This window comes from Hemiscyllium ocellatum, chromosome 5 (assembly GCF_020745735.1).
Source record: "Hemiscyllium ocellatum isolate sHemOce1 chromosome 5, sHemOce1.pat.X.cur, whole genome shotgun sequence".
Lineage (NCBI taxonomy): Eukaryota > Metazoa > Chordata > Chondrichthyes > Orectolobiformes > Hemiscylliidae > Hemiscyllium > Hemiscyllium ocellatum.
Window position 1 is genome coordinate 80,663,635 of NC_083405.1, and position 12,069 is coordinate 80,675,703.

The 12,069-nt window shown below is 40.4% G+C and overlaps 1 protein-coding gene across 1 annotated transcript in view; it reads left to right on the plus strand.

Moving 5' to 3' along the window:
- Positions 1-12,069, plus strand: part of ctnnal1 (catenin (cadherin-associated protein), alpha-like 1) — a 319,555-nt gene that overhangs the window by 271,657 nt on the left and 35,829 nt on the right. The window lies entirely within an intron of this gene.

The following is a 12,069-nucleotide window of genomic DNA, read 5'->3' on the forward strand; positions in this document are numbered from 1 at the left end:
CTGAAAGACATATCAGATTGTGGACAAAGATACCACTATTACGCGTGGGAACACCTCCCACCTTGTACATGGCAGGTACTCATGTGACTCAGCCAACGTTGTCTATCATATACGTTGCAGGCAAGGATGCCCAGAGGCATGGTACATTGGGAAAACTGAGCAAAGGGTACGACAACGGATGAATGGGCACCGCACAACAATCAACAGACAGGAGGGTTCCCTCCTAGTTGGGGAACACTTCAGTGGTCCAGGACATTCAGCCTCGGACCTTCGGGTGACGATCCTCCAAGGTGGACTTCGGGACAGGCAGCAGAGGAAAGTGGCCGAGCAGAGGCTGATAGCTAAGTTCGGTACCCATAGGGAGGGCCTCAACCGGGACCTTGGGTTCATGTCACAGTACAGGTGACCACTATTGCACTACACACACACACAGATATTCCTACACACACACACACACACACACACACACACAGACCCACATGAACAGATATATTCTGTGTGGTGAATTTGTACTCGCAGAGTTACATTGCACTTTGCTCAAAAACTGCATACATTCATGTAGAATTCTGAGCTCAAAAACTGCATGAATTTATGTAAAACTCTGTTATCTCACTTTTTGGATTAGAATCAATCTAAACATCGGGTCATAGACAGAGAACACAGGGGGCTAACACCTTCAACATATTGTCTAGCTATCATCATTGTTAACAGCCAACCTGAGAATGCAACTTTTTAAAAAAAAAGGTTTTTTGAATTACACATGAAAGAAGTGAAACTATCATTGTATTCTAACAGATGAAAGGCTTAACAGACAATCAATTTTTCAATGTATAATTTCAGTTACATCACACTGCAAATTTTTGCTATAAATTCTGTGTTACGATTGAGCCCTCCACAATCACCTGATGAAGGAGCGTCACTCCGAAAGCTAGTGTGCTTCCAATTAAACCTGTTGGACTCTAACCTGGTGTTGTGTGATTTTTAACTAAAAGTAGTTAGCCTTGGATATGAAACCAGAGTATTTTCAAACAGCATCAGTTCCAGCTGGAACTAAATGAATAGCATTTATCACAGTAATGTTTTAGCTCCAAAACAGCACCTATACCATACCGGTATGCTATGTCCACTTTCAACTAAAATTGGTCTTCAGTGTTTGTCCAGTGCAAAACTTGTGTTGATGCCTGATGGACTAATAAAGCCTTTCGGCAAACATCGTGATGTTTTCTGGATACAAATATAAGGTATTCAGTTTTACATGACAGTGGCAATTACTTTATTATCCTGATTCTGTGCAGTTAAGAATCTGATGATGCAAAACTTAATCATAATCAGCAGAATGTTGGTGGATAATTTGCATAACAAATGATTAATTGTATTCAGTTTAGCATAATTTCATACAAAACCATTTCATTATAGCCTCAGCTTTACTCCATATACTTTATCAGCAATATTCAGTTTAAAGATTATAATTTATGCTTGGCAAAGTTAATACTTTTCTGTTATGTATCATATCAGTGGATGACAGCCTGGATCTTACTGTTTATGCTTATAACTTGAGTAATATCAAATTGAATGTAGTGATTTTCCATTTTTGATAGCAGTTCAACAAACAAAAAAATTTCATCTGGAGTTATTGTTTCACATTGTCTGAATTATAAATTGCTGCAAACTATAACCTATCAATTATGGAAAACATCCTCCTTTTGGCAGAACAATGTTAAAACATTATACCAGGGTTATATGAATCATTAATGCTTTCAGAGTCAAAATGTCTGGTGCTACAAGAGCACACAGGTCGGCCAGCATCCGAGGAGCTGGAGATTCAACATTTCAGGCATAAGCCTTTCATCAGGAATGTTGGGGGAAGGAGGGTGGGGGTGAAAGTAGCTGGGATAGGTAGATGCAGGTGTGGGGGTGATTGTGATAGGTCAGAGGGGAGGGTGGAGTGGATAAGTGGGAAGGACGTTGGACAAGTAGGATGGGTCAAGAGGGTGGTGCCAAGTTGGAGGGTTGGATTTGGGATTAGGTGGGTGGGGGAAGACTTAAAAGCTTAGTGAAGTCGATGTTGATACAGTGTGGTTGAAGGGTTCCAAGGTGGAAGGTGAGGCGTTTTCCTTCCAGTCGTTGGGTGGCTTGGATTTGGTGATAGAGGTGGCCCAGGACTTGCATGTCCTTGGTGGTGTGGGAGGGGGAGTTGAAGTGGTTGGCCACAAGGCTGTGGGGTTGTTTGGTGCCGGTGTCCCAGAGATGTTCCTTGAAATGCTCCATGAGTTGGGGTCCTGTCTTCATGATGTCGAGGAGTGTTTACCTGCGAACATCAACTTTTGAAAGTTCTTGCCTAATACTGTCAAAATTGGCATTCCTCCAATTTAGAACTTCAAGTTTTAGATCCAGTCTATCTTTTTCATCAATATTTTAAAACCAATAGAATTATGATCACTGGCCCCACAATGCTCCCCCACTGATACCTCAGTCACCTGCCCTGCCTTATTTCTCTGGTAGGTACATCCACATCCACATACTGAATCAGAAGGTTTTCTTGTACACACCTAGCAAATCTCTCTCCATCTAAACCCTTAACACTATGGCAGTCCCAGTCCACATTTGGAAAGTTAAAATCCCCAACCATAACCACTCTGTTATTCTTACAGATAACTGAAATCTCCTTACAAATTTGTTTCTCAATTTCCTGTTGACAACTGGGGGGGGCTCTATAATATATTCCCAATAAGGTGAACATCCCTTTCTTATTTCTCAGTTTCACCTAAATAACTTCCCTGGATGTATTCCTAGGAATATCCTCCTTAAGTACAGCTGTAGCGATATCCCTTATCAAAAACACCACTCCCCCTCCACTCTTACCCATATTTCTATCCTTCCTATAGAATTTGTATCCTGGAACATTAAGCAACCAGTCCTGTCCGCCCTAAGCCATGTCTCTGTAATTGTTGTGATATCCCAGTCCCATATTCCTAACCATGCCCTGAGTTCATCTGCCTTGCATATTAGGCCTTTTGCATTGAAATAATTGACGTTTAATTTATCAGCCCTACCTCATTCTCTGCTTTGTCCCTGCCTGCCCTGACTGATTGACTTGTATCTTTTCTCAACTGTAAGTAAAAAGTGAGGTCTGCAGATGCTGGAGATCAGAGCTGAAAATGTGTTGCTGGTTAAAGCACAGCAGGTTAGGCAGCATCCAAAGAACAGGAAATTCGACGTTTCGGGCCAAAGCCCTGATCTCTTTCCTCATTATTTCCCTGGGTTCCACCTTCTCATCTTACTAGTTTAAATCTGAGCAGCTCTAGCAAATCACCCTGCTAATATATTAGTTCCCTTCCAATTCAGGTGCAATCCATCCTTCTTGTACAGGTCACTTCTACCCCAGAAGTGATTCCGTCCAAAACTGTAAACCCTTCTCCCTCCGCCACACATTCATCTTCTCTATCCTCCTATTCCTAACCTCCCTAACTTGTAGCGCTGGGAGTAATTCAGATATTCCAACCCTCGAGGACCTCCTTTTTAAATTCCTGTCAAACTTTCGATATTCTCCCTTCAAAATCTTATCCTTTTCCCTTCCTCTGTAATTTGTTCCAATGTGTACAACGACCTCCTGTTGGTCCCCCTCCCCTTTGAGAACATTTTGCACCCTCTCTGAGATATCCTTGATCCTGGCAACAGAAAGGCAACACACCATTTTGATTTCTCGCTGTCAAGTTGCAGAAACGTCTGTCTGTGCTTCTGACTAGAGGGTCTCTTATTACAATCAATCGGTTGGATCCTGATGTACCCCTTGTTACCTTAGAGCCATTCTCTGTACAGGAACTTGGCTGTTCGTGTTACATTCCCCTGAGAGTCCATCACCACCCCCCCCCCCCCACATTTTCCAAAACAGCATACTTGTCTGAGATGGGGATAATCACAGGAGACTCTTACAACACCTGCCTCCCTCTCCTACCTTTCCTGGAGTTAACCCATCTACCTGATTGTAGATACTGCTTTTCTCTCTTCCTGTAACTGCTATTCATCACACCCCCTACTGTTGTAAATTCCTTATTGCCTCTAACTGCTGCTCCAACTGATCCATGTGAAAGATAGGATTTGCAACCAAAGACACTTCCTGCAGACATAAACATCAGTAACATGGAAGCGTTTTCTAAACTCCCACATCCGACAGGAAGAGCCAGTCACTTTACTAAAGGCGATCGTTTCTCCTTCACAATCTACAGAACAAAAAAAATCACTGTCTTATTGCTCTAAAAAACAATGCTTTAGGCTAACTTAATACTTATGGTTTATGTTTTTAAAATTTAATCAAGAGACAGATCTCAGTTAAACATAGAATCAAGAAAGAACCCATTCTACTCACTATTGTAGATTTACAGCAAGGTTTCACTTAAAAACTACATACTTATCTGTTCCTGTGCTATGAGCTCTCCCACACAGATTCCTCCAAAGTCAGATGTGAATTTCACTGTTTGTTAAATTTTCCTAGATGCACTTTGATGGCCAGAGAAACTGAACTGAAATAGCAAAGACGATAACTGTGCAGATTCACTGCTGTGTCAGACAGCAGTATAAATTTCTTTTCCTGACAATGTGGTCACTATCTTTGTCTGTGCTACTCCTTTTTAAAGCGTCATTGTTTTGATCTTTCTTCCCCCCCCCCCAAGTTCCAAAACAATGCAACAGCACATAAAACAGTATTTGTTGCTCCTGGACTCTGAGAAAATCCCGTCCAACACCTAAAATACTTCAAAAAGGAACATCTTTTGCAGCCACAACTTTTTCCCTGGCTCCATCTTGGATTACCCAGAATTCAGACACATATCGCCATCCCAGCTCCCTTCCCCACCGGCCCCACCCCCAACTTCATATTTATCTCTCAGCTAACCCCCCCCCATATTACTGTTAAAGGGCTTATGCCCCAAAACGTAGACTCTTGTGCTCCTTGGATGCTGCCTGACCTGCTGTGCTTTTCCAGCATCACACTCCTCAACTCTGACTCTCCATCTGCAGTCCTTACTTTCTCCTCATCATTAATGCTTTCACTACGACACAGTAAATTTGTAGATCAAATCTATCAAAAGGATTACTTTTAATTCCAAACTATGAGCCAAATTAAGAACAAAATCACACTCATTGTTATCAGCAGTGTGTGTTAACATGATGAGAACACCATTGCTGAATCAGCATAATATTTACATTTCTGATACTTGCCTATTATAAATAACAAAGCAGGGATTGTCCTTAACTGACAAAGTCTACCTCATCAAGTTCTTGCTGTGGTCAACAGCTTCATTCAGTTGTGAAACAAGTAAATTCACAAAATCTTATCATCAAAATATTTGTAAAGATATGAGTAATTTGTGAAAGATAAAATTTTCAATTTTCATTTTTCTACTTTCTTTTTCCTCCTGTTAACAGTACTAAATTATTTTTTAATGTTGCAATAATTTGCTTTGCCTAGCACATGTACTTAAAACAATGACTTTTACTTCCAATTCTTGGTTTAAAAGTTACAAAAAACATAGATGAGCTTTTCTAACACGAAAAATGGCCAACGATAAATTTAATGAGATTAAGAAATTGCTTCCAGTCCCTGTCACAATCATTCCTACAAAGTTACCATTCTCTAGAATTAGGAAAATTGAGTATGTTTATATTTACTCAATTAAGTCAGAATAATATAAATAATCAGAAGATACAGTGAAATAAAACTACCCGATATTGCCGTAAGTTCCTGAGACAAAGGCATTGGGCAAAACCATTGACTTCAACCCAATGTTGTTTGTCCAGAAATTCTTCCAAACATATCAAACAAACATACCAAATAGACATCTCAAATAGACATCTCAAATAGACATCTCAAAAAGACATCTCAAAAAGACATCTCAAAAAGACATCTCAAAAAGACATCTCAAAAAGACATCTCAAAAAGACATCTCAAAAAACATCTCAAAAAACATCTCAAATAACATCTCAAATAACATCTCAAATAACATCTCAAATAACATCTCAAATAGACATCTCAAATAGACATCTCAAATAGACATCTCAAATAGACATCTCAAATAGACATCTCAAATACATATTCAAATAAACATCTCAAATAGACATCTCAAAAGACATCTCAAATAGACATCTCAAATAGACATTCAAATAAACATATCAAATAAACATCTCAAATAGACATCTCAAATAGACATCTCAAATAGACATCTCAAAAGACAACTCAAATAGACATCTCAAATACACATTCAAATAAACATACCAAATAGACATCTCAAATCGACCTATCAAACAGACCTATCAAACAGACCTATCAAACAGACCTATCAAACAGACCTATCAAACAGACCTATCAAACAGACCTATCAAACAGACCTATCAAACAGACCCCTCAAACAGACCCCTCAAACAGACCCCTCAAACAGACCCCTCAAACAGACCCCTCAAACAGACCCCTCAAACAGACCCCTCAAACAGACCCCCCAAACAGACGTATATCAAACAGACGTATATCAAACAGACGTATATCAAACAGACGTATATCAAACAGACGTATATCAAACAGACGTATATCAAACAGACATATATCAAACAGACATATATCAAACAGACATATATCAAACAGACATATATCAAACAGACATATATCAAACAGACATATATCAAACAGACATATATCAAACAGACATATATCAAACAGACATATATCAAACAGACGTCCCAAACAGACGTCCCAAACAGACGTCCCAAACAGACGTCCCAAACAGACGTCCCAAACAGACGTCCCAAACAGACGTCCCAAACAGACGTCCCAAACAGACGTCCCAAACAGACGTCCCAAACAGACGTCCCAAACAGACGTCCCAAACAGACGTCTCAAACAGACGTCTCAAACAGACGTCTCAAACAGACGTCTCAAACAGACGTCCCAAACAGACGTCCCAAACAGACGTCCCAAACAGACGTCCCAAACAGACGTCCCAAACAGACGTCCCAAACAGACGTCCCAAACAGACGTCCCAAACAGACGTCCCAAACAGACGTCCCAAACAGACGTCCCAAACAGACGTCCCAAACAGACGTCCCAAACAGACGTCCCAAACAGACGTCCCAAACAGACGTCCCAAACAGACGTCCCAAACAGACGTCCCAAACAGACGTCTCAAACAGACGTCTCAAACAGACGTCTCAAACAGACGTCTCAAACAGACATATATCAAACAGACATATATCAAACAGACATATATCAAACAGACATATATCAAACAGACATATATCAAACAGACATATATCAAACAGACATATATCAAACAGACATATATCAAACAGACATATATCAAACAGACATATATCAAACAGACATATATCAAACAGACATATATCAAACAGACGTCTCAAACAGACGTCTCAAACAGACGTCTCAAACAGACGTCCCAAACAGACGTCCCAAACAGACGTCCCAAACAGACGTCCCAAACAGACGTCCCAAACAGACGTCCCAAACAGACGTCCCAAACAGACGTCCCAAACAGACGTCCCAAACAGACGTCCCAAACAGACGTCCCAAACAGACGTCCCAAACAGACGTCCCAAACAGACGTCCCAAACAGACGTCCCAAACAGACGTCCCAAACAGACGTCCCAAACAGACGTCCCAAACAGACGTCCCAAACAGACGTCCCAAACAGACGTCCCAAACAGACGTCCCAAACTGACGTCTCAAACATATCAAATAGACATTTCAAACAGACATATCAAAGAAGCATATCAAATAGACATATCAAACAGACATATCAAACAGACTTATCAAACAGAGAAGGGCATGTTTCCACACTGTAAGTAATCTAATCTATAGCTGGAACACCAGAATTGAACACAGTATTCCAAAAGTGACCTGACCAATGTCCTGTACAGGCACAATATGACCTCCCAACTCCTGTACTCAATGCACTGACCAATAAAGGCAAACATACCAAACACCTTCTTCACTAGCGTAACTACCTACGACTCTATCCTCAAGGAGCTATGAACCTGCACTCCAAGATCTCTTTGTTTAGCAACTCTCCCTAGGACTTATCCACTTAATGGTGAGATATTTCTGAGATTTGCTTTCCCAAAATGCTATACCTCACATTTAATAATAGTAGTTGTTTAATACTAATATCTGCTTGGCAAATAAAATATTGACATGGATAGAAATTGAACCTCCTCTGCAATTTAATCATGGCTAATATGTTTCTCAACCCCAGTCTCCTGCTTCCTCCCTATAACCCTTGATCCCCTTGACAATCAAGAGCCTATCTGTCTCCATCTTAAATGTAATCAATGACAGCCTTCTCTGGCAATAAGTTCCATAAATTCACCACTCTCTGGCTGAAGAAGTTTCTCATTATCGCTGTCCTTAAAGGCCGAGGTTGTGCCTCGGGTCCTAGTCTCTCCTACCAATGGAAACATCTTCCCAACGTTCATTCTGTCCAGGCCATTCAGTATTCTGTCAGGTTCAAATAGACCCCCCTGTCATTCTTCTAAACTCCCATCGAGTATTGTCCCAGAGCCCTTAAGCGTTCCTCACATGTTCAGCTTTTCATTCTTGGGACCATTTTCGTGAACCTCCTCTGAACCTGCTCCAGGACTAGTACATCCTTCCTGTGATATGGAGCCCAGAACTGCCCCCACTAGTCCAAATGTGGTCGGACCAGAACCTTACAGAGCCTCAGAAATAATCCCTGCTTTTATATTCAAGTCCTCTCAAAATAAATGCCAACATTACATTTGCCTCCCTAACTACTGACTCAACCTACAAGTTTACCTTGAGAGAATCCTGGACTAGAACGCCCAAGTCTCTGCATTTCAAACTTCTGAATTTTAGAAAATACCCCATGCTTCTTTTCTTCTTACCAAAGTGCATGACCTCACGCTTTCCCATGTTGTACTCCATCTGCCACTTCTAACCTGTCCAAATCCTTCTGCAGCCTCCCCACTTCCTCAAATACTACCTGTCCCTCTACCTATCTTTGTCAGAACTTAGCCAGAATACTCTCAGTTCCTTCATCTAGATCATTATATATAAAGTGAAAAGTTGTGGTTGCAACACTGACTCTTACAGAATAGCACTAGTCACTGGCTGCATCCTGAGAAGGACCATTTTATCCCCACTCCCTGCTTTCTGCCAGACAGCCAATCCTCTGTCCATGCTAGCACCTTGCCTCTAAAACCTTACTCAGTAGCCTCCTGTGTTGCACCTTGTGAAGGCCTTCTTTAAGTCCTGGTAGATAACCCATTGGCTCTCCTCAGTTTAAACTGCTTGTTACTTCCTCAAAGAATTCTAGCAGATTTGTCAGGCATGACCTCTCCTTGATGAAACCGTGCTGACTTTGCCCAAGTTACCTGGCAATGTTTTTCTATAACCTCCACCATTGGGGAGAAGGTACAGCAGCCTGAACACATGCATTAGCCGTTTTTGCAACAGTTTTCTACCCTGCTGTTGTTAGAATACTGAATAGACTCTATCTCCTTTAGAACTCTGGGGTGTAGTCCATCTGGTCCAGGTGATTTATCCAAATTCAGATCTTTCAGTTTTTCTGGCATCTTCTCCTTGGTGGTGGCCACTATACTCAGCTCTGCCCCGATTCGATGTCTAGAATGAAGGCATCAAAGATATATTCTAAATGTGCTGGTGATACAAAGGTAGGCACGTTGTAAAGAGGGTCAGGCAGCATCCGAGGAGCTAGGAGTATTTACATTTCGAGCATAAGTCCTTCATCATGTTTTCCTAATGAAGGGCTTATGCTCGAAATGTCGATTTTCCTAACTCCTCAGATGCCACCTGACCAACTGTGCTTTTCCAGCATCATAGTCTTCGACTCTGATCTGCAGTCCTCACTTTCTCCACATTGTAAAGAGGACAGAATGATACTGTGATGGGATTTGGAAAAAATGGACCATAATGTGGGAAAATGTGAAAATGCCCTTTTTCACAGGAAGAATAAAAAGAAATGTATTATCTAAATTCTATGTTCTATGTAAATGAGGAAAGATTGCAAAGCTGTGATGTGTGGAGTGACCTGGGTGTTCTTGAACATGAATTTCAAAAGACTCATATGCAGCAAATTATGAACAGGAAGGGTTTAAAGGGATTTGGGCAAATGAGACTAGATTAATTTATGATATCTGCTCAGCATGGATGAGTTGGACTGAAGAGTCTGTTTCCATGCAGACAAACTAATAGGATGTTATTGTTTATTATGAGGAGAATTAAATACAATAATAGATAAGTTGTGCTTTAATTATTCATGGCACTGGTGAGACCACATCTGAAGCACGATGAATACTGTTGGGCTTCTCATTTAAGGAAGGAAGTAAATGTGTTAGAAGCAGTTCAGAGAAGGTTAATTAGGCTAGATTCTGGAATGAACAGATTGTCTTATGAGGAAAGGTAGAACGGGGTTAGGTTTGTATCCACTGGAGTTTAGTGGAGTAAAAAGAAACCTGATTGAAATACATAAGCTCCTAAAGGGGCTTCGCAGTGTGGATGTGAGAAAGCTGTTTGCTCTTAAGGCAGAACCTAGAACTAGGAGTCGACTATTACAGGAGAGATAAAAAGAAATGTTTACTCAGGAATCTGGGTGTTCTTGAGCATGAATTTCAAAAGAATCATATGCAGCAAATTATGAACAGGAAGAGTTTAGAGGCAAATGGGACTAGATTAATTTAAGATATCTGTTCGGCATGGGCAAGTTGGACCAAAGAGTCTGAGTTTTTGGAATTCTGTTCCTCAAAAGATGGTGAAACTAAGTCTTTGAGTATTTTGAAGTCAGAGGTGTATAGATCCTTGCTGAGCAAGCTACTAATAGATTATTGGAGATAGCCAAGAAATGCGAAATTGAGGTTACAATTAGATCAGTCATGATCTTATTGAATGGTGAACCAGGCTCGAGGGGCCAAAGGCCTATTCCTGAATCTCAACCACATGTTCGTATATGCTGTAATAGTGCAGTTGAATCCAACTAGGTTTTGGGGCAGAAGTCCAAGTTGGGCTCAGTTCCCAGATATTACTGGCCATTGCTTAACTTGTAGGGAGTGCTGTTTTATGTCTGGAATTACTGGAACAGAAGTTGAATCTGTTTTACATTGGTTTAAATGCATCTGCATGTAATATGATGTCAAGTTATTCTAATGACTGACCCTTGCAGGAGAGACCCAGTGAGTGAACTGAATGACCAAGTTCACTAATGATCAGAATAATATTTGTATTTTATCAGAAATGTTTAACTTAGTTACTCCATTTATTTTTGCCTAAGAAATTATCATTGCATCCTGCACCACCGTTCAACATACTGATGGTGATGTAGACTCTGCGATGTGGCCTTAACAACTTATAGAATTAAATTCCAGAAATCAAAGGTCTGTTTTTGTTCTATGGAAACAAAGTGTTGGGTAAACACATTGACAAAACCGAAACTCAAGCAGAATGTTTCCAATACTATCTAATTTGAGTGGTGAGGAAATGTAAAGGCCATTCGTCAAGATCTACGTCATCGCTCATATTCATTTAAACCTTTTGCAGTTGCAAACAAACAACTAGGCAGAATATTAGAAACTTTGCTTTGGATCCTTATTTCGGTCTCTCCTCAAAGTGTGATATTTCTGCAGAGAATAAACAAAATGGAGAATCAGATTATTCTCAAAACTAATTTGGCCAGAATGTTAACTGCAAAAGCGGGCAAACTTTAATCTTGTTGTATTGTTAGTTTGTGAACTCAACAAGATCCTGTCTATTCCTGTGTTTGAGCTGGATGGGTTTGCATGCGAGTGGTAAGCTCCCCTGCAGCTCTTAAAACTATCATTAAACTATCAAACTACGTAATGGTGTGTCAGGTTTATTATGATTTCACCCTTTGTGTGTAGTGTTTTTTTTCCTAGTCACTATCCTTTACGATGAATTGAATATTAACTTTAACTTTATATTGTTTATGTAAGTGCTGCATGTTTATGTATGAGGTTACAATTACATATTTCAGAAATTAAACCTTCAAATTCCAATGGCATAAATTTATGGGT